We start from the raw sequence: 23,699 nt of genomic DNA, 5'->3' as shown, positions 1-23,699 counted from the left end.
TCGGCCCCAAGACTGACCCCTGTGGGACACCACAGGTAATGTTCAGGTTCTTTGACTTGTGAAGACCCATCTGCACAAATTGAAGCCTGTTTTTAATGTAACTCTTTATCCAATCCAATGCAACCCCTCTGATGCCATACCTCTCCAGTTTTTTAAGTAGCATCCCATGATCAATTGTGTCGAATGCTTTTTTTAGGTCAACAAATATGTAGAAGTTAATCTGCCTGATCTGAACCCATACTGACTGTCCATGAATATATTATTTTTTTTAATGAAATTATCCAGTCTTGTAACAAAAAGTTTTTCAATAATTTTTGAGAACTGAGAAAGCAAGGATACAGGTCTATAGTTGGTGAAAAGGTGTTTATCACCATCTTTATACAATTACTTTAGCAACTTTAATTTTATCTGGAAATGTTCCCGTTATGAATGATAAATTACATATATGTGTTAACAGACCCACAATTCCATTTATTATTTTCTTTAGAAGACTCATATCGATATCATTCTAATCTTTTGACGTTTTACTTATACACTTATTTACAATATCAATAATTTCCTTACTTTTCAGTTCCCAATATGACTGAATTTGGATTTCTCTCCACACATTTTTCCTCAACACATTTCTTCTCGGATTTATTTCTTTGGCCAGATTAGGACCCATCCATTAACAAAAAAACTGTTAAATTTGTCAACCACTTCATTCCTATCAGTAATTGTTATGCCATTGTCCGTAAACAATTCAGGGTAATCTGGTTTGGTTTGTCTTTTTCTAATTATATTATTTAAGGGAATAGTTGTCCAGTCCATCAGCAGGGCAGAGGAGAGCCATTAGCATTGGGCTAAGACAAGCGACAAAAGTAGCTAATTTGGCTAACGTTACATATTTCATGAAAATAACAAATCCCCGAAGCAAAACAACTAATTACCTGTCCAACAGAAAGACAGCAACCTCTGCATCACTTCTGGAAGTGCTACTTTTGGCTGCATTTTCTCTGCCATTGTTCTCTCTTGGTAACTCTGCTGCTTCTTCTTCTGCTGCTGTTTTATGGCTGTTGGCAAACAACTTTAGGTGTGCATTACCGCCACCTTCTGAACTGGAGTGTGGATCTCCTGCTAACTCCATAGCTGTGTCCAAATTCAGGGGCCGCATCCTTCGAAGGCCGGGTCCTTCGGAGAGTCCTTTGACGGTTGCGTCAACCATAGTTAAATTGGACGGTCCAGCCTTCGGCGTATTTCCTGGTTTGCGTCACCAGATGTTCCCGCCCTTACGGTTATGTCATGATTGATGCCGCCCAGGCCCGCGAAAGAGTTTTGACTGAATGGATTTTATGGTTTTCTGAACGTCTAACATTTTGAAAGCGAAGGCTTTTATAGCTTTACTTCCAACGGCATAATGCTAATTTATGCCGTATGCTAATGCATTACCAGGGTCACGTATTTTAACTGAAAGTCCGCTGAAGTTTAACATATCTGGCAATGGATGATCAAATGAGTAAAAACCGAGTATAAACCCAAAACTTACATTTAAATGTCAAGTCCGCGCCACTTGATGTCGCCATTGTTCAGTTTTCCCTCTTCTTTTTCGTGACTGAGCAGCGGCGCACAAAGGATCTTGGGATATGGGAGGCCGCGAAGGATAGTAGCGGTCCGTCCTCCAAAAAGCGGGAGAAGCAGGCTGCATTTGTGGGCTGCATTTGGAGGAGCCTTCGAATTTGGACATCCTTCGCGCAGCGTTGTGATTGGCCTTCAAATCCGCACTTTGAAGGATGCTGCCCCTGAATTTGGACACAGCTCATGTGGACTGTGTTGAATATATCCGGCAACGGTTCTTTAAACTCTGACTGAGAGGGAGGGATTGGTCAGAGATTTTACAGGCCTGCAGCTGCCACAGAGGTATGATTTATTTTGTTTATTTTTCTGAACACATTATGTATGGACTACTCTCAGGATGGAAAGGCCATTTCACCCAGTATAACAAAAAGTGTTTCTGAACAGGATTACCAACTATACCTTTAATATATTCCATATACTTTTTACATTGTTTTTATTATTCTCTAATATTTTATTATAATAACCCTTCTTACATACTCTCATAATATTAGTTAATGCCTTTTTGTATTTCTTATATTTAATCTCCGCCTCTTTTGTTCTATATTTTATGAAGTGCCTATACAGAGTATTCTTTTTCTTACAGGCATTTTGCAGTCCCTTAGTCATCCAGGGGTTTTCAGAATACTTATTCTTGTTACATTGTTTGCATATATATATACATATGACAGCTTTTGTCATACTCATTTTTGAATATGTCTAAAAATAATTATCAGTGTCTTCACAAACTTTCCAATCATAATTAATTAAATCATTCCTAAATGCAGCTATAGTTTCCTCAGATCTTACTCTCCTGTATTTAACTTCTTTACACCCCCAGTTCCTATTGTAGTTACATTCATGAATCGCAAAGACAGGCAGGTGATCACTAATGTCATTAAATAATAATGCACTAACAGTACTACTCTCCATATTGTTTGTAAAAATATTGTCAATCAGAGTGACAGTGAGATGTTATTCTGGTTGGTTTTGTAATCGTTGGAAATAAACTCATACTATACATTGCTTCCACAAATGCATCCGTCATTTTATGGTTGTTGGGATTCAACAAGGCTATGTTAAAATCCCCACAGACATAATTGACTTTTTTGCTTTTCTTTAGCGAATACCCTTTCCATATTTTCTATAAAGATTTCAATGTTTGAACCAGGTTTCCTATACACACAACTGACAATGACATTTTTCTTTTTTTCCAATACATATTTCAATAGTAACACACTCCATTACATCATCCATGATTACTGACATATTGTCCACAACCTTGTGAGGCCTTTGTCAACAAATAGAGCCACGTCTCCTCCAGTTTTGCTCCCTCTATTAATGCAATTAAGTTCCTATCCCTGCAAAACAAAATCTGTACCTCTCTCTTCGTCAAGCCATGTTTCTAAGATGGCTTTAATGTTAAAAGGCTTTTTGAACTGCATTAGATATTCTTTTATACTTTGGAAGTTTGCATATAAATTCTACTGTTAAAATGAATAATATTTATCCCATGTTCAACAGTAATATTGTTAAACTGTTTTCTGTATAACAACAGCAACTGGTGTTTGTTTTTAAAAAGATTATGTTCCGGATCTATAACCTGTTCATATTCTATTAAGTTTTGTTCCAAGTTATCACATTGCCTCAATGGGCTTTACAGTCTGTAAAGTGAACGACATCCTCTGTCCTTAGACCCTCGATTCGAGTGAGGAAAAACTTGCCATCTTGATGGGGAAAAAAAAAAAAAAAAGACCCTTTTAACCAGAAAAAAAAGACGACGGAAGAAACCTCAGGGAGAGCCACAGAGGAGGGATCTCTCTTCCAGGACGGACAGTCATGCAATAGATGTCGCATGTACAGAAAGAACAGCAATCACAGTTTACAGGTTGCATTGACAGAAAATCTGATAAAAATTATATATGTAAAGTATGTGGATCCAGGAGACGACTGAGCAGGACAAGGCATCGTCAGGGGGTGCCCGAGCCACACGACCTCCTGTCCACCGTGGTGACCTGGAAGAGGGCAGGCCACACAGGATAATTAGTAGTAGAGAGAGAGATCAGAATGAGGAGGCCTCAAAATTTACAGGAATACAGTTATAAGGAGATAGCGAAACAAGGAGAGGAACGATCCAACGGAGCCCGGGTGTGACAATCCAGATCTGACAGTATGTGGGGCTGTAGGAGCCAGGAGAGGTAGATGGTCTCTGGGGCCTGAGTTCATCAGAAGGGAGCCTGAATGAAAAGAGAGTAGGAGGAGAAAGAGGGGGAGAAAGTGACACAGCTTGCACCTTGTGGGAACAGAAAGAAAAACAAGGTTATAGAAATGCAATGTTAATCAGAATAAGCAGATTATTACTCGTCGGCAGGACAATGTGGCGTCTAATACTATAGCTTACTCACTGAGACTGAGTTGACCCACCGAAGAAGCTAGCAGTCGATGTCAAGGACTAATTAAAGGCCAAGTCAGAAAAAGTGAGTTTTGAGTTTAGATTTAAAGGCGTCAATAGAGCCAGATTGTCTAATATCAGCTGGGAGTTTATTCCAGAGGAAGGGGGCCTGATAGGAGAAAGCCCTGCAGCCAGCTGACTTCTTCTTAACCCTGGGAACCATCAGGAGCCCTGAATTTTGAGAGCGTAGTGCACGAGTTGGAGAATACAGTATAATAAGATCTGACATGTACGACGGGGCAAGGCTGTGTACAGTTTTGTATGTCATCAGCAGCACCTTAAAGTCTGATCTCATATGTATTGGGAGCCAGTGCAGTGAGGCTAAGATTGGTGTAATATGATCAAATTTTCTTGTACATGTTAAGACTCTAGCTGCAGCATTTTGAACCATCTGAAGACCTTTAGTGCTCCCATGTTGAAGACCCGAAAATAAGGCATTGCAGTAATCCAGCCTAGACGAAACAAAGGCCGTGGACAGGAAGGACCTAATTTTGGCCATATTGCGCAGGTGGTAAAAAGCGATCTTGGTAATTTCTTTTATGTGCTGATGGAAAGAGAGGCTAGAGTCAAAAGTAACACCTAAATTCTTAACAGTTGAACTTTGATCACGTGACAGTAACTCTCGACAGTTGTGTTATTTCTCAAAGGGGTGTCTCTGTCGAGGGGGAGCAATGACCAGCATCTCAGTTTTATCCGAATTTAGGAGCAGGAAATTTTCTGACATCCAGCTCTTCACGGCACACAGGCAGGTCTCCAATTTGGCGATTTGAGATTTATCATCAGCTTTGATGGGCACATACAGCTGAGTGTCGTCCACATAGTTCCACATAGTGGAAATGTATTCCCTAACTCTGTATTCCCAAACTCCGAGTATGGAACACCATACTTCACATCAGTAAATATCGATGTAGTACTTTTATATATACAATATAACAATATGCCGTGACCTGTGGTGTCAAATGCAGCACTGAGATCTAGTAACAGAAGCACTGAGGTAGAGTCTAAATCTAAATTAAGTAAGTAAGATGTCCTTTACCACTTTAGTAAGGGCAGTTTCGGTGGAGTGACAGGCTCTGAAAGCTGATTGAAAAGGTTCCAGGAGATTGTTATTAGTTAGGTAGCCTGAAAGTTGCTGGGACACAACTCTTTCTAAGATTTTGGAGAAGAAGGGAAGGTTGGATACTGGCCTATAATTATTTAGAGATCCTGGGTCAAGGTGGGGTTTCTTAAGTAGAGGCTTAACCACAGCAGACTTAAAACTAGCAGGGACAACACCTGTCATGAGCGATAAGTTAACAATATTTAACATTGTAGGTCCCAGTGCTGGCCATAGATCCTTAAACAGTTTTGCCAGAAGGGTGTCCAGGATGCAGGTAGTTGGCTTTGAGGATGAGACAATTTTAGACAATATCTCAGGGGAGATATCTTCAAAATTGTTTAGAGCCGGGGCTAACTGAGAATCGGCAGAAGGCTGTTTTATAATCAACTTTGACGAGGAAGCCAGAGATGATGAATTAATTTTGGCTCTAATATCATCAATTTTATTGCAAAAGAAATCTAAGAAATCATTTGCATTAAAGGATGTACAGCTCACAGACTGTGGTTTTTTGATTAAGTTTAGCCACAGTGTCAAAGAGAAATCTAGGATTGTGTTTATTATTGTTTATTAGGCCAGATAAATATGCTGTTCTAGTGGCATTAAGAGCACGCTTGTAATTAAGTACACTATGACAGCATGCAAGATGAAAAACGACTAATTTAGATTTTCGCCATGCACGTTCCATTTTCCTGCAGGCCTGTTTGAGATCTCGGGTTTCATTAGTAAACCAGGGAGAAGATTTCTTTGGTCGTCTTGTCTTGGTAGAGACCGGTGCCACAGAATCGAGGAGAGAAACGATTACCGAGTTAACTTAATTGGTGAATTTTTCCACAGGCTTTGTCGCAATCGCAAAAGGGGCCAGGACCCCAGCCAATTTATCACAGAGTGTCGCTATGATTGCCGGGCTGATATGACGAGAGGTGGAAACATTTGTGTCATTGATACAGGGACAGGCTAATGACGCTTCAAATGTAATAAGAGAGTGGTCCGACACAGCAGAGGAGACGGAAGCAACATTCAGGGCTGACGCATCTAAACCATGGGAAAGAATCAAATCCAGAGTGTTACCACTGGAATGAGTAGGTTCATGAACGAGCTGAGTAAAGCTAGACATATCGAGCAGACCCAAAAAAGCTTTACTTAGAGCAGTGGTTCTCAACTATTTTCTGTCATGCCCCCCCTAGAGGACAGAAATTTTTTCACACCCCCCCTGAATTGAAATATTATTGAGAACCTGATAATAATTATTCATTTATCTGTATAAACCACTGTATGAGTTGCTGGCACCAGCATTCTGCATACAATCACCTGATTATCAAAATAGATTAAAAACATCTGCATCTCATCTCATCTGTTAACATCTGCAACAACTTCAAACAATTTCCAAGTTTAGTTTATTAACTCAATTTGTAACATTTAAACAAGACTGTGATTCTCAAAACAGAGAAAAAAGCGCAAATGATTCACTGGGATGTGCATTTTTATAGACTTAACACATTAACATTCAAAACTTTAAACTGTAAACATTGGTCACTTGTCAGCTTCATCAGCTTATTCCTTTTCAAAAAGGACTTTTTAATTTTTTTTGTGCAACATTTGCAACAATATTGCTTTTTTTTAAACGTTATTTTACTACGCACTGACAAATCTAAACATGTACACACTTATCATCATATGGATGCAGTTAATGTGGGATCCTGACCCACCAAACATCCTGGAAAATGACAAAGTTACATTTTTCTCTTAATTACATAATCACCATCAGTAAACGGGACGCCGTCTGTCACTCGCAGGGAGGGAGGCTGTTTTATGGAGGAAAGATCACTGAAGTCTCGGTCAGTAGGGCTGACTTAGCAGTGATGTTTTTCACCGCGACAAACACTTGCCGAGTTAAAGTTTTTTGCCGGGGACAGACGCCGTTTTTCGGGCAGAAATGTGACAAAGAGTCGGTTGGACCGACAGGCTGACAGACACTTTTCCACATATAATTGCTGTATTTTTTTCCTCATAAGTTGCCAAAGACACGACCAGTTACCACGTTACTGTTGTTTGGTCCTGTAACATTGCTTTGTGGGACATTTCTCTATATTTTATTGAGTGTCGGACCTGTTTAGTTATCACACAGTGAACACCATCAGATCGACAACCCCCCGCTCCCCACCGTCAGCTTATCTGCTCACACTGGTTCGGTTCGCCAATACTGTGCCTCTGATACCTCCGTAGGAGCATCAGAGGCAGAGGGAAATTTCACCCCTCGCCGCATCTGAAACTTTCACACAGAGGCAGATGGGGAGAATTGGCGCAGGATCCCCGCATGCAAACAGCAGTGTGAATGGGGCTACTAATAATGACAGTGGAAAATGAAAATGAAATGAAAGTCCTGACCTGCCTCTCACGCCCCCCCGACACCTCACCGCGCCCCCCACCATTTGAGAAGTACTGACTAGGAGAGTCAGGAGGCTTATTTAAGTGGATATTGAAATCCCCAATAATTAGGATCTTATCTGAACTAGTTACAAGATCTGCAATAAATTCACCGAATTCTTCTAGGAACTGGGAATAAGGCCCTGGAGGTCTGTAGATTACCACCAGGGGAAAGCCTGTTACTACTTGATGGAGATGGTTTTAACACCAGGGCCTCAAAAGAAGTAAATTTAATTTCCTGGTTGGAGCTTAAACTGAAAATAGATAGATGTAGATTAGAGCAACGCCTCCTCCCTGTTTAGAGGCCCGAGCAACATGGGCATAGTTATAATCAGGAGGGGAGGCTTCATTTAATGGCAGAAAAGTATTAGATTTCAGCCATGTTTCACATAAGCCAATCATGTCCAGCTTATGATCAGTAATCAAATCATTAATCAGTAAGGCTTTGGTTGACAGTGATCTAATATTAATAAAGCCAAGGAATTGGAACAAGGTACCTTTTAGTAGTTAGATTTGGCTGCCTATGCAGGTAGGGATGACGGGATGCCGGGATGCCATTGTGATTAGCTTTGGTATTTTATTATGCGAGACTGTGTAAGGTGCTTGCTAAGACATTTCCCCACTGTCAGAGGTGGAGATCAAGATTAAATTATTGTGGTTTATAGGGGTGTCAACATCTACACGTGTAAACGGGTACGCGGATAATAAATCATAACCGTTTAGAAAAGTTTACGCGTCATTTTTCCTCCTCGTTTATTTCTCACCAATATATAGGCCTATAGTATTTTTAGGGGTGATAATGTTGCCTAAAAGCTTCAGATAAAAACATTAACTAACTATACAATTAAATGTTCCCACTAGTGCAGTTATCCGCATACACAATAGATGCATAGGGCACAATGTTCTGTGATATATAAAAAAAACCCGCGGCCACAGCTATTTGTGTTTTTCAGACCAGCGAGACCACTTAAAGGCAAGACAGCTGCTGTGTAGAATAGGCTGCGGAGGACTTGAGAAGAGCGCGGCGCTCATCTTCTCCATGCGCAAATGTCGTCCTGCTGAAAACAAAAACTGTTAGTTTTTTTCGATTGCTAAGATGCATTGGTCGAAACTGAAGCGACATGTTCAAAACTCTTAACACAGTCTGCAAAACAGAAATGCATGTGGGCTTAACTGTCTCACTGCGTTTGGCCTCATTAGAAAGCATATGTTGGAGCCTATTGATTCTTTGAATTAATTATTTGGAAAATGGTATATGGTAATGGTATAAAATAATGCTAATGATAAGGATGACTATTCAGGATATATATTGTACATGAACTATTATTTATGATCGTTTTGCTGCTCAGGTCCCTCCTCCTAGTCAGGCCATCCTCCTCCTGTGATTAGGGAGAGAGGACAGCTGGTTTGTGCTTTTGTCTGTTTTTTGTGTTGAAGGAGTGAGGAGTGAAACAGTTTATCAACCACTAAATTACGTTTTTTATTTGCTCATTGTCTGAAGTCAACCCGGAGAATATTTCTGTTTATGTAAATAAATTCAAAACTTTTTGTTGAAACTGGAAACATCTCCGCGAGTGCTTATTATTAAGTGAGTCGTGGACCTCCTCCTCAGAAACTAGGGTTTTTTTTACCTTTTTTGAATGCAAGGAAGGAAAGTGGAAAGTCGGCGGATCACTCGCCGACAGATGAAGAAAGCAGCCGGCGGGCCGTGACTAAAATCAGCTGATCGACTCTATGAACGAATGCGCCGTTGCGCTACAAAGAAACAATCGAACACTATGGAAGGCAAAGTTGTGGATTGTGGATGTGGATTGCAATAAAACGGGGACGTTGGAATGATGTTTAAGAATGAACTTAACGGAAATTAAAGGAATTTGTGTGGTTATTTGTGATGATGTCTGACACACCTGAGACCGCAACTGAGTCTGAGGACATGTTGAAATCGCGCATTGCTTCGCGCAGAGGCAGATTGGGAGCATGCACGAGGAGGACAAATGAAATAAAGGCTTTGATGACTGACGTTGGAAATGTTGATAAAGTCAATGACACATTTGAAGCGTTTAAAGGAGCTGTGGATGAATTTAAAAATGCTCACAAATCTGTGCAAGAGCTCTTATCAGAGGAGGAAAAGGAAAATGATTATTATGACTGGTATGAACCCAGAATAACTAACCTGAATTACTTCATGAAAGATGTTGAAACATGGAAAAGAGAAATTGCACAATCAAAAGTTGGACCACTGGACAGCATATCAAATGTGTCACACAAATCAAAGTCTTCCACTTCCACTGGATCATCAACCTCCAGATCTTCCTCAGTCTCCTCAGAGTTAAAAAAGGCCAAAGCGGAACAAGCTGCTGTGATGGCTCGAGCTGCTGCATTGAAAGAAAAACACACTTTGCAACTGGAGGAAACAAAACTGAAATCAAAGATGGAGCAAATGGAGCTGGAAGCATACCTCGCAGCATCAACTGCTAAAATAAAAATCCTTCAAAGTGATGAGGTGGATCAGGAAGCTCTGGGTGATGGCATGAAGGAGTATTATGACTCTCACCATGAACCAGAAACAATGGAGAGCAATGTAGAATTTGCACAGTTAGGTGCAATACCCAAAACTCCACTTCACCAAACCATCTTAAGTCTCCACAGACCTCCACCTACAAGGGGTACCAACACACCAGAAAATAAACCTCAAAACAAGAATGTAACTGAAAAACATAAAAACGAAACTGCAAATCATAATCACACCATAACTAATGCTGCTCATGATAACTTGGATGTGGTTATTCAAAGACAAAGACAAATGACTTAGCAGAACTCATTGTCTCACAGCAAAACCTGTCTGTTACCTGCAAGAGAGATTTCTGTGTTTGATGGTAACCCATTGGCATATCAGTCTTTTATCCATGCATTTGAACACTTGGATTGAAGACAAGACTAAAAATAATCAGGACAGACTCTACTATCTTGAGCAGTTTATCTCTGGTTTACCAAGAGACTTGCACATGGATGGGAGCAGGGGCTATAGTGAAGCAAGACACCTCTTAAAAGAGCACTTTGGGAATGAAATGAAAGTTTCTGGAGCTTACCTGGAAAAAGCCTTGAACTGGACAGCGATTAAAGCCGAGGAGGGGAAAACGCTGCATGCATATGCAATGTATTTGAGAGCATGTTGTAATGTAATGCAAGATTTACAGTATTTAGAGGAACTCGAGATCCCATCAAACCTAAGGCGAATAGCATCCAAACTACCCTACAAACTCCGGGAAAGGTGGCGAACCACAGCCTATGAGACACAACAGAGAACTGGCAGGAGAATCAGATTTCAGCACCTTGTGGATTTTGTGGAAAAACATTCTAAGATGCTTTTGGATCCGTTGTTCGGGGACATTCAAGACCAAATGACAACAAAAAAGTCTATCCCAAGAAGTAAAAATGAACCAAAATTAATAAGAGGCAAAAACAGCAGCTTCGCTACTTCAGTAGCAGTGAATACAGAGAAAGCAGGATGCGCTGTAAAACGCACTCTGATCGACCGCCCACAATTCAAAACACAGTCACATGACAACAAGGTTGAATTCTTAAGAAGCCATGGATACTGCTTTGGTTGCCTACTAAAAGGTCATCTAAGCAAAAAAGAAGATTAATGTGTCAAGTTTGTCAAATGAAACATCCTACTGTACTTCATATTCAAAGTGCAAAAGGCCCAAAACAGGAAAATCAACCAAAAGCCACTGCCGAGACAGAAGATAACCCCATAAGCAGTGCTCGTTTCAGCAGGTGATGGAACTGGGGCCGGGAGAGACTGTGCACTTGCGATTGTTCCAGTCAGAGTTAAGGTGGCAAAAGGGAGCAGGTATATTCAGACCTATGCCTTCCTCGATCCAGGCAGCACAGCAACATTTTGCACAGAAAATCTAATGAACCTGTTGAATGCGAAAGGACGCAAAACAGAGATACTTTTGCGAACAATGGGACAGGAAAACCCTGCAGGGACCTATGAGGTCAGAGGACTGGAGGTGGGAGACTTGGAGGGCTGCACATATCTGGACCTGCCGAAAGTTTACACGCAGAACAAAATCCCTGTCTCAAAGGAAAACATAATCACAGAAGCTGATTTGGAGAGGTGGCCTTATCTCAGTTAAAGGAAATTGAGGCAGACATTGAACTCCTCATTGGGACTGATGTTCCTCGAGCAATGGAGCCATGGAAAATAATAAACAGTCATGATAATGGACCATATGCAGTCCAAACCTTACTGGGATGGGTGGTAACTGGACCACTCAGTGTTAATAGTCCTGCAGAACGTGCTGGGCCCATTGCAGTGTCAAGTAACAGAATCTCTGTTGTTGAGTTGAAGGATCTACTCATCAGACAATATAACCAGGATTTCTCTGAGAACATGTATGAGGAGAAAATTGAGATGTCAGTTGAGGATAAACGTTTTATGGAGATTGATTCCAGCTCAGCATTCCTTAAAGATGGCCACTGTCATTTACCACTGCCTTTCAGGGATAAAGACAAGGTCATGCCTGATAACTATGATACGGTAAAGGAACGCACACTGCACCTTATGAAAAAATTTAAGAAGGATAAGACGTATGCCGAGGAATACACCTCCTTCATGGAGGACATTCTCAAAAAGGGTTATGGAGAGAAGGTTCCACCTCAGCAGCTTCGCAGAGGGGATGGACGGGTCTGGTATATCCCACATGATGGCATCTACCACAAGCGAAAACTCAAACTGAGGGTGGTGTTTGACTGTACATCCTCATTTCAAGGAACGTCTCTGAATAAGGAGCTCCTCCAAGGTCCAGACTTAACAAACGCCCTCATCGGAGTGCTATTAAGGTTTCGCCAAGAACAAACTGCAGTTATGGCAGACATTGAGGCAATGTTTTATCAAGTACATGTTGATGAAAAGGACAGAGACTTTCTGAGGTTTTTGTGGTGGCCAGAGGGTGATATCAGCAAACCGCTTGATGTTTACAGGATGAAAGTTCACCTCTTTGGCGCTGTATCATCCCCGAGCATTGCTAATTTTGCCCTGCGTCAAACTGCTGATGACAACCAGAAGCATTACTCTGATGAAGTTATGAAAACCATCAAAACTAACTTATGTGGGTGATTGCCTCCGATCTGTGGCAACAGCAGACCGAGCCATAAAGCTTGTCAAAGATCTCACTAAAGCCTGCGATCAGTGAGGTTTCACATTGACAAAATGGGTCAGCAATAACTGTGAGGTGTTAGCAAGCATTCCTGAGCATCACAGAGCAAAGGCAGTCAAGGAACTGGACCTGGGTAAAGAAAAGCTGAAAGAACAAATCACAGTCGAGCCTGCACTTGGAATCCACTGGAACACCCACAGTGACACCTTCAGCTTTAAAGTAACTGTCAACAGCCGGCCTGCAACCAGAAGAGGTATACTCTCCACAGTAAGTTCAGTTTATGACCCATTAGGTTTTCTCTCTCCTTTCATCCTGAAAGCCAAACAACTACTGCAAGAGCTCTGCAAATCCAGGTATGGATGGGATCAAGTTATTCCACAGGAATTTGCAATGCCCTGGCAGAGATGGATCGGGGAATTAATTCAGTTACGTGGGTTTCAAGCAGCAAGATGTATAAAGCCTGAGAACTACGACCCAGTGGCGACCGCTGAGCTGCATCACTTCTGCGATGCAAGTGAGTCAGGTTATGGTACAGTAAGCTACCTTAGACTAACAAATCACCAAGGCAAAATCCATATCTCCTTTATATTTGGAAAAGCCAGACTCTCACCTCTCAAGCAGATCACCATACCCAGGCTTGAACTCACTGCAGCAACATTGGCTGTAAAAGTGGATCGGATGCTGAGGAAGGAGCTGCATTTACCACTCACAGATTCAACTTTCTGGACAGATAGTACACCTGTATTGAAGTATATTCACAATCAAACAAAGAGATTTCATACATTTGTATCCAACAGAGTTGCAATGATCCATGATCTCTCTCACACAAGCCAGTGGAGATACATAAATTCAAGAGACAATCCAGCTGACGACGCATCACGAGGATTGCACGTGGAATCTTTCTTAAGATCAAGATGGCTGAGAGGTCCTGAATACCTGGTCAGAGGAAAAAAAGACATGGCCAAAGATCACACAAGGTCTAGGAGAGATATCAGCAAATGACCCTGAGGTGAAAAAGGAGGTCACAGTTAACAGTGTGGAAAAGGAGATCACAGTTAACTGTGAGGATTGAAAACCAACATCCGATATGCACATTAATCAAGTATCACTCATCATGGAACCGACTTCAGAGGTCTGTAGCCTGGATATTGAAGGTGAAAAAACTACTTAAATTGCTAAGTCAGCTAAGAAGGAGTCAGACACACTGCCTGGTGAGTCAGCTATCCACCTGGAGATGGCAAACTTCCTAACCACAGACTCATGCATAAATGCTATACGCAGATTCATCTGCAGGAGAGGAGCAGTTATAAGTATCAGGACGGACTGTGGGACAAACTTTGTCGGGGCCCAAAGGGAACTACAAGAAGCTTTGAAAGAGCTGAATCATCAGAAGATTCAAAACACCCTTTTAACAGAGGGAGTAAAATGGACTTAACCCTCCTTTGTGAGCCCACCACGGCGGAGTCTGGGAAAGACTGATCAGACTAGTCAAAAAGATCCTCACATCTGTTCTAAAACAACAAACGCTGGACGATGAAACTCTATCAACAGCACTGTGTGAGGTAGAAGCCATCCTGAATGACCGACCGATAACTACAGTGTCAAGTGAACCCAATGATTTGGAACCACCAACCCCAAACCATTTGCTCCAACTGAAAGCGAAACAACTATGCCACCAGGAGATCATTATTCAAGGAAGAGGTGGAGACAAGCACAGTACCTTACAGATCTCTTCTGGAGATGGTGGACAAAAGAGTATCTTCCTCTCATGCAAGAAAGAAGTAAGTGGAAGAGCATAAAAAGGAACTTGAGTCCTGGAGATCTGGTCATCATTGTTGATAACACAGCACCAAGGAACTCATGGATTATGGGCCGTGTTGTAAAGACATTTCCAGATGCCAAGGGCTGTGTGAGAAGTGTTTTGGTTAAAACCAAAAGCAGTGCGATTCAACGACCAATAGATAAGCTCTGTCTTCTAATGGAGGCAGCAGGATAAATGGAGAGAGGCCGTGATTTTCCAGCCTTCACTATGGACCGTTTCAGATATTCTGACACGATTATGAACTTTGAGAAGACAGATAGTCATCATCAAGTAACTGAATGGACTTTGAATTTAAAGAGCATAATTAATTTCCCTTGTGTAATTGTTCAATTTTGGCTCCTTTTGAATCTTATTTATGTAATTGTTTTGCTAAAGCCAACAATTAGGGGCCGGGATGTTGGAGCCTATTGATTCTTTGTATTAATTATTTGGAAAATGGTATATGGTAATGGTATAAAATAATGCTAATGATAAGGATGACTTTTCAGGATATATATATTATATTTGACCTTTTTTGAATGCAAGAGTAGCCATAACAGCATATACAAAAGGAGTGGCTTCTGATTCTTTTTCCTGTGCAAGTATGGATCAAAGAGCAGCGGGCAAAGTTGGTAGAGAGAGAAGAGCAGCCAGGAGAGGAAGGAGTTTAGTTTTATCTCTTACTGTAATTTGTATTCTACCCCTGGAATTCTGAGATTCTGCATTATTCTGTTTACGTAATCTTTATTTTTTGTATGGTCCTGAAGTACTTATGCAAAAGCACAAATGTTCTTGAATAAATCTCTGCATTCCTGATTCAGTGTTGTTGCAATATATTACAGCATATACTATAATTTAGAACCATTAAAGTGCAAAAGATCCTATATAAAATACTGATTTACCTGACAAAAATCATTCAAACTTGAAATATAAGATGTATTTGATGTAATGTTCTTTGTTGTTAGTATTTTGCCGTTCCGTTTGTTAAGAGTGATTGTGTGTGTTGTGAGACACACTTTTGGGCATGAGATTAACTGTTGAGCTGAGCTGCAAGATGGAAATGCAGACTGTGTTAAGAGTTTTGAACATGTCGCTTCAGTTTCGACCAATGCTCCTTAGCAATCGAAAAAAAATTGTAATGGCTTTTTATTTTAGCCTTTATTGTTACGTGTTGTTGTATACATTATATTGTTGGTTGGTGTTCTGTGTCGGCTTTTTACGACCTGATCACATATCCTCGCGTCTAAAGAGGAGGAAAAAAACACCCCCCCCCCCCCCCCCGGACAGTTTTAGTGAATAATTGTGAGATTCCCCCTCTACTTTTTTAGCTTTGTGGATATAAAGGTGAAGTTTTTTCCTCTCACTTCAGCATACTTTGGCTTCTTTTTTAGTTTCTTTCTATCGCCAATTCCAGATTACTTTTACTATGAGACGTATTAAAATTCAGAGGCAGCTTCCGTTGCGAGAGAGGGATGCAGTTTGAACTATAAGTTTAAAAACAAATTGTACAACTGTGAGAAATAGTTAAAACAATGATTAAAGAAGAAGGTTAAACCTTTTTCAGCTTTCACTCACGTTTTCTTTTCTGTCAAAATGATAGATTTTATTTTCAACTCATTTTACTTTCTGTCATAAGTAGGCCTAAGCCTTAAAATGTTAAATGAAGCTCTGTGATTTATCTGTTATGTTGGCTTTAATTTAGTACCTATTTGAAATAGGTCTACAAGAATCAAATCAAATCAAATTTTATTTGTATAGGCCAAATTCACAAATCACAGTTTGCCTCAGAGGGCTTTACAATCTGTACAGAGACGACACCCTCTGTCCTTCGACCCTCGATTCGAGTGAGGAAAAAGCTCTTTTAACAGGGTTAAGAATAACAGAATAACGTTGAATAAACGTTTTTGTCTGATAACTACTGGAATGGCTTTGATTTAATGGGATTAGGAGGCGGTTGAATGGAGGCAACTGCGATAGAAAGAGATCATAAATCTCAGACGTGTAACCGGGTACACGTCGGTTAGAAGCCCCGCGCATATTTAGAGCATGATTCAATGAGAGAGTGGCGGGGGAAGGTGACAGTCTCAATGTTGCAAACTAGGGTATCAGTCTGGTACTCTGCACTACAATACCATGTTAACTAGACTCCACACCAGCATTGACTGTATCGCTAGCAGGCTCTCTAGTCACCTGTGACCTGCCAAATGCTACATCCCTGATGTCAAACCTGCATCAAACACCTGTCTATATTGCTAGACAAAGCAGCAGCGCCGACTCCAGTAGGATGAAGGCCATCTGCTCTCAGACCACACAACCAGTGGCTTGCTCCCGCGCCTTCCACGCCGCGACCGAGCAGGGACAAATTCCACAGCAGCTGCCGACGAGACTAAGCTAGTGCTAAGGCTAGCAGGCCTGCTATCAGGCCTGGGGCTAACACTATCTGCAGTGCCCGTGTTTCTAACTGAGAGAAGCTGTTCTAGCTCACGGACACGTCTCTCTAATAGAGACACCCTATCTGCAACTGCAGAACAGTCAGCACAAGCCATCGTAACACTTGTTTGTCGAGGCTGTGTCGACTGCGGTGAAAGGCAAAAAGCAGTGAGCTAGGCTAAGCCTAGGAAGCTAACCGGGCAGTAACAGACTACCCAGTAACAGAAAAGCGGTTCGACAAAGTACGTACAAGTTATAAAGTCTAACGTTAGCTGCAGTACAAAACCAGTTTGACTATGAAATACTCAGAAATCGAAGAAAAACAGCCAAGATGGATAGAGAAAGAGAGAGACACAGTAAACAACAGCTTTCGATCTCACAGAAGTCCCGGTATGCGTCACAGGCAGCGTAAATATACTACTCTTACTCAGGAATTTCTCAGATTAGAGGTTGGGAAGAGCTAAGAGTGAAATGTAAACAGGAAGAAGACCTGGAGTGTAATTTTGAAGAAGGGGATCATTGTGTACTAGTAGTCAGTGTTTTTCTTTTAACTCTAGACATAAAATTACACAATACAATCTTATTCATAGAACATACTATACCCCTGACAGACTACATAAAATGTCTATAGTCAAAGTGCTTAATGATATTACAGGACTAACCATCCCCGCAGAGCTAAGAGTAATTCTCCTGGGTGACACATCTATGTTGAAAGTCAATAAAAACCAACTCAAATTTATTAGAATTGCCCTTATTACAGCCAACAAATGTATAGCTATGCATTGGAAAGATGTATTAGCATCATGCATACCAGGTGAAAAGACTATGTATAATTTGAAGGGTAAACCTGGAGAGTTCCAAAAGATCTGGGGTGGTTTTCTACCATATGTGGACACGGAGTCCACAATACAGTAATCCTCTTATATTTAAACAATGTCATGTGATTGTTAAACATGCTTATTCATCATTTGGTGCTGTTTCTAGCTTTATTTTTTATTTGTCTTAATTTTTTTTTCTACCTCTCCCTGCCATTTAATCCCTCTCTGCAACAGTTGTGTTTTAGGCTATATATGTTTGTTTGTTTGTTTGTTTCTTTCTTTCTTTTATGATATACTGAAGGCTTGTATTTATTCTTACTAATCTGACTTGGTACACACTCTGTAGGAATGTATGGTCGGACCTGTGGGGATGGGCTGATCTGGTACCTATTTGTCATATTGTTGTACATTGCCCTTTCATTCAGCTCTAGGGTTGTTAAAAAATCTAATAAAGATATTGTTGAAGAAAAAATTTAACAATGTATATAACTATAAAGCAGTATAGTAACTGAAACTCTTACCACCATGTTTTCCCTCTCCACTTGAATGCAAACAAAAATGTAGAGCATGAGGGGTGGTAAGAGCTTCTTCCCCTCTGGGCTTCGTCATCATCAATCAAATCTCCACTGCATTCAACTACAAAGTATCCTTTGCAGAATGAAACTCGGGTGAATAAACCACGTCCTGTAAGAAAAAAATTAAGGACAAAAAAAACAAATTATGTCCACTACAATTGTTTTTTGATCTGTAGCTAAATGTATAAAAACACACACTGTAGATAAAGAACGAGAATTTATGAAAAAGTGGTAGTGGTGTGCTCATGCCCTGTCTTTATACTGTCAAACTAAATAAAATGCTGGAGCTCTTAAAGAATAGGGTCAACATGAGAAAAAAAAGCAATGGAGCAGGACAAAAATACTTGAGTTGGATTTAAATGCCTCTGTTCAAAACATGGCTACTTATGGAACGATAAAACACTGCCCTGTTTCAACCTAAAAGGCATTCATCAGGGTACAAAATGGTGAACAGAGGGCAAAAATGTTTATAACCTTGGTAAGGGGGGCCACCTAATCCTGACTGAGTGAATACCAGAGGTGGGAATTGTGGAGTCATCACATCATCTCCATGCCCTGTATTTGTTCTTTTCATGCACTAAACCAGCTGAGTCCAATCAGCACAGCTCTTCAGCCAGGAAGGTGAGCTAATTAGTGAATGCACCTGGTTCAGTGACTGAGCAGAACAAATACATGGCATGGAGATGACTTGATGACTCCACAATTCCCACCTCTGGTGAATACAGGAGGCTGACATCAGGACATCCCAATACAAGTCACGTTTAAGACGACACGCCTCCCCCACATGTTCTTCCTGTACAGTACATCCTACACTTATAAGAAATACCCAAACATTAAATTGCATCCATTATTATATCCATCACAAGAACACATTCCTGTACCTTGCCATGTTTTGAATAAAGGATTTTAAATCCATTTTTATCATTTTTATCTTCCACTTCCTGCTTTTTCCCTTTTCAACATTTAAGTTCACTTCATGGCTGCATGATTGAGATGTGCTGCCAACTGCCAGCTATTAAGGCGACCCTGCTGGTATACGGTTCAGCCACGCAGCTGCTGCTGAGGTGATACATGCAGGCAGTGCATCACCTCAGCAGAGGGAGGAGGACAGGATGAATGGCTGTTACTGTATGACGTCTGTATTCTGTATCCTTTCTAAACTTTACTCAATATTACGATTTCAAGAATATGTATTTATTTTACCGACATTTTGACTAATTTCTAGTGATATATTAGTTTATATAGTGGTTTTTCCTGCTGTTAGCTTTACTGTTGCTGCTCTAGAAACAACATAATGTAACATAAAAATTAATAAAAAATTATCATCATCTGTTTCTGAATCTATTCTTGGAAAAAGAAAATAGTAAGCAAAAGAACTGATAAGGAGTATATGTACTGATAAGAAATGTATCACCACTTGTCCATCTATACATCTAGATAGACAGCCAGATAAACAATAACACATTTAACACTAACAACAATAACATTTATTCTCAGCAACAGGCTGCTCCTCCCTAAGTGCAAAACAAACAGACTCAAAGACTCCTTTGTCCCACGAGCCATCAAACTCTATAACTCTGCACTTGGTGGGAGGGGGAGGAGTAGCAGGAGAGTGGGGGTGGGGAAGGTGCATTCAACATGACCTGAACACCTAGATCTGTAGTGCTGTAAATGTGCAGTAACTACAGTAACTGTACAATATCTCTGTGCAATAACAACAATAACTGTGCAATATCTACTGTGCAATGTACCATTTTTCTTACATTATATTTCTGTATTTATATTTTTATACTTGCACTGTACCTGTCCTACACACAACTGTGCTCTTTTTATGCTTTTACTTCTACCTTTGTCTATTTGAACTCTGTGTGCTTTTCTTTTCTTTTTACTTTTTTACTGTACTGTCGGTGTTTGTGATGCTGCTGGAACCTCAATTTCCCTGAGGGAACCTTCCCAAGGGATAAATAAAGTACAATCTAATGTAATCTAACACCATCTTACCTTTCACTGATGTGCTTCACCTCCAATCTCCATGTTTTGTCAGTCTTTAAAACAACATGGTGACAGGCATCTTTAAGAAGACTGATCCTTGGTGGCATTTCAAACTGCAAAGAAATTAATAAAAAATGAGATAGCTTAGGCATCAGTTCTAGTTACATTAGATTACACGGTTTTAAACAAAATGTTACCTGAGTAACATATGGACTCTTCCCCTTAGCAAACTGAAAAACAGGAAGTGCAAACATTCCATTTTTACCATCTCTCTCCACCTGCCACTTTTGAAGCATTTAAACAGATGACGAGACTCAAACAACAGAGTACTTGGTCTTCTGTTCTTTTTATTGTGCTATGCCAACTCAATTTTTGTTAAATCCAGCCTAAACTTAGTTGTGAAACATTGACTTTATTGTGTAATGAAATCAATCAGTACAGTCGAGTCTAGATCAGGGTAAACCTTTTCAGACGCACCTTCCAACAATCGCCCAGTAGTCTATCTTAATTTATCCAAAGCAATTTATTGCGATCCCAAACAAACTCCATAAATCAGGAAGCACAATTCCAAACGATCAACCAATGGATAATCTACAAATGAAACGAAACGAAACTGATAGTAAACTGATGGTATTCGGTGGTTTTCAGTTAAAAAACTGTATGATCACCCCGTCCATGTCCAAGCGAAAACACTTCCTGCTTTCCCGTTTAAACACACCTGACAATTAATCATCAAGCCACAGATGATACCATAAGCAAATCATAGGGGGAGCAATCATTCCAAATAACCAAGGCATAACACTGTTTCATGAAAATATGTAGCCTACAATAATATAATAATTCTAAACATAAAAATAAAACACATAAATACCAGTATTCAAACAGAAACATTTCATATATGAGCAATATGGCTCCAACAGTAGGTTCCCTAAATCCTTCATTTAACATATTGCTCGTTTATCATTTTCTTCTATGCTATAAAGATATATATTCTCTGAATTTGATTTCCACTGGAATGATGGATTTTAATTAATATTCCAAGCAAAGCCTGGCTTGCTACACTGCTTAATAACTATAACCAACCAACATTAAAATCGTTCGAAATTAACTGCGCCTTGTCTGAAAAGCATGGCTCTAAAAACTCTGCCTGCTTCAATATGGTTGGATTATCGTCGCCCACATAAGCATGACTTCAGGTTAAATTGTGATCGAGTCAAGTGCTGCGAAACCAATCACCCATCCCCCCACACCAGGTGTGATGGACTCGGTGAATATAGCCGCTATACTCCTACCCTGGCACAGATAAAAAAGAAAAATAAATAAAATAACTGACACCCGAACATGCAAATGACCTTAATTTTAACGAGTCAGTCCACCCTGCTACCCGAAAACTCTGATAACTGTCTTAATTAGCTGACTGTTAACTCTAGCCAGTGCTAATTAATGATACACCTGTGTTCGGCTAGCGACCTTTAAACAAGAAAGCCGACAGTTTTAGTAAATAAATAAATGGCTACACAACGCATCAAACTGTCATGGCATTACGCTACTGTATATCTCAACAAAATACTGAATACTTACTAAACACGCCGCTTGTTTACCCTGTTTCATCGACTTCAGCGGTGGCACGGAGCTGTTGCTGTGGCTCTGAGTTGTTACGCTGGCGGTTGTATGACAGACAACTTCCGGTCAAATTTCACATTAAAAGCATACCGGCGGAAGTCACAATGTAATGGCGATTTAACGAAGGAAAGGTAACGTGCTACTCAGCAAATTAAATGATTATTTTTTTATTCAAAGAAACTTCTTCCAGTTGACCCGCATGCCTTTGGGTGAACACTAGTTGAGATTAAATGAGCTTTCTTCAACAGTGGTTTTCTCTTTGCCACTCTACAATAAAGCTTTGACTGATGAAGAACCCAGGCAACAGTTGTTGTATACCGAATTTTCAGCTTTCCCCCATTACTGAAAATGTTTCTTTTTTTGTATATTTTTTATATATAAGAGGAAAACATCCAACATATTTATGTGCATAAGCGTGAGTTGAAACAAACAAAAGATCAAAAAACAAAATATAAAGGATTCATTTTACCACATTCTCTCAGACAAAGTACATACAGTATTACCTGATCCTTGATACTATCAATTAACAAGTATACATTAGGACAGACCTGGAATGTTAATGCTCAAGGAGAATTATAGTTGAATCTTAGCTTTATCATCTGTCTTTCTTATTAATTAACCTGATCAGGGCACAAGATGAAGAGTAACAATCCACAAAATTAAGCGTGTTTGGTGACTGAACTGTATCTTGTATTTATCCACTGTACAATAACACAATGCCATATACAGTCCTCTATATTTATTTTCATTTTCTTCTTATCTCTACTTTCTATTTTTAACCAAGAATTTATTGTTTACTTTTAGCTAAGAGTTTATTGTTCATTTTTTTTCTTATTTTTATATGTATATATATATTTATACACCCGTTTGCGAGTAGTTGTTGTTGTTGTTTGCAAACTGCCTTGTGTGCTGCTTCCTTACTTTGTAAGCAGCTGGAAATTCAATTTTCCTGAGGGAGTCATCTCAAAGGGATCAATAAAGTCAAGTCTTTTTTCATCTATATCCTTAATATTTCCTATATATCATTATCATGATCATGACATCTTTTGACTTCCAGGGGAGCTATTTTGCCCTCAATACTGTCTTGAAGGACAGCAAAGCCCTCCTCACTCATGGTGCTGTAAGTTCCTTCAGTTACTGTAGACTTTTATCCAATCACACCTCACCTCACATCAGTGAGGTACATTTTCTGTGTTTTCGGTTTGAATCCACGCCCTTTGAGTTCAGCCACAAACCTTGGTGAACATTTTTTTCAAGTTCATGTCTTTTATTTTAATTACACATCAATTCCAAGAGATAAATCTTTAAAAAATGTGTAGTCTTACTCTCGAACTCTTCCATAATTCTTCAGAAAGAGTAAATCCACATTTGGGATTTTTGAGTTGGCCATGAACCGCAAAAACTGAATGATGTGCATTGAACACTGTTTAGCGTTCTCCAGCATTTTCTTTGTGGGGTTGGCACCCGCAACGTGGCCTTGATAATCTCTGACCAATTTTTCTGAAGAGAAAGAATCCAGAAGCAAAATAATATCAGATAGTAGTTAACATCTAACACTGACATCTACACCACTGACTGTGCAATGGAAATATATTGAAATATGGTATATTTACCATAAGCAGGGGTTCGTTATGGCGAATATGTCTTTAGGCGTTTGTCCTTAACAGCCTGGAATAAAATAAAAGGAAAGAGGCATCCAAACTAGCGTCACAGCAAAAAGCCATTTA

The 23,699-nt window shown here is 40.0% G+C and overlaps 1 long non-coding RNA gene across 1 annotated transcript; it reads right to left on the bottom strand.

Moving 5' to 3' along the window:
* Positions 1-1,995: 1,995 nt before the first annotated feature.
* On the bottom strand, positions 1,996-22,001 carry LOC311253784. Its single transcript, XR_014621902.1, has 4 exons — positions 21,931-22,001; positions 20,359-20,462; positions 18,304-18,466; positions 1,996-4,213 (listed from the first exon to the last, which is right to left on the bottom strand). It is a non-coding gene; the product is annotated as an uncharacterized lncRNA (long non-coding RNA).
* Positions 22,002-23,699: the final 1,698 nt, after the last annotated feature.

Source organism: Pagrus pagrus (genome assembly GCF_965226575.1).
Source record: "Pagrus pagrus genome assembly, contig: HAP1_SCAFFOLD_44, whole genome shotgun sequence".
Lineage (NCBI taxonomy): Eukaryota > Metazoa > Chordata > Actinopteri > Spariformes > Sparidae > Pagrus > Pagrus pagrus.
This window is presented reverse-complemented; position numbering and strand designations above follow the sequence as displayed.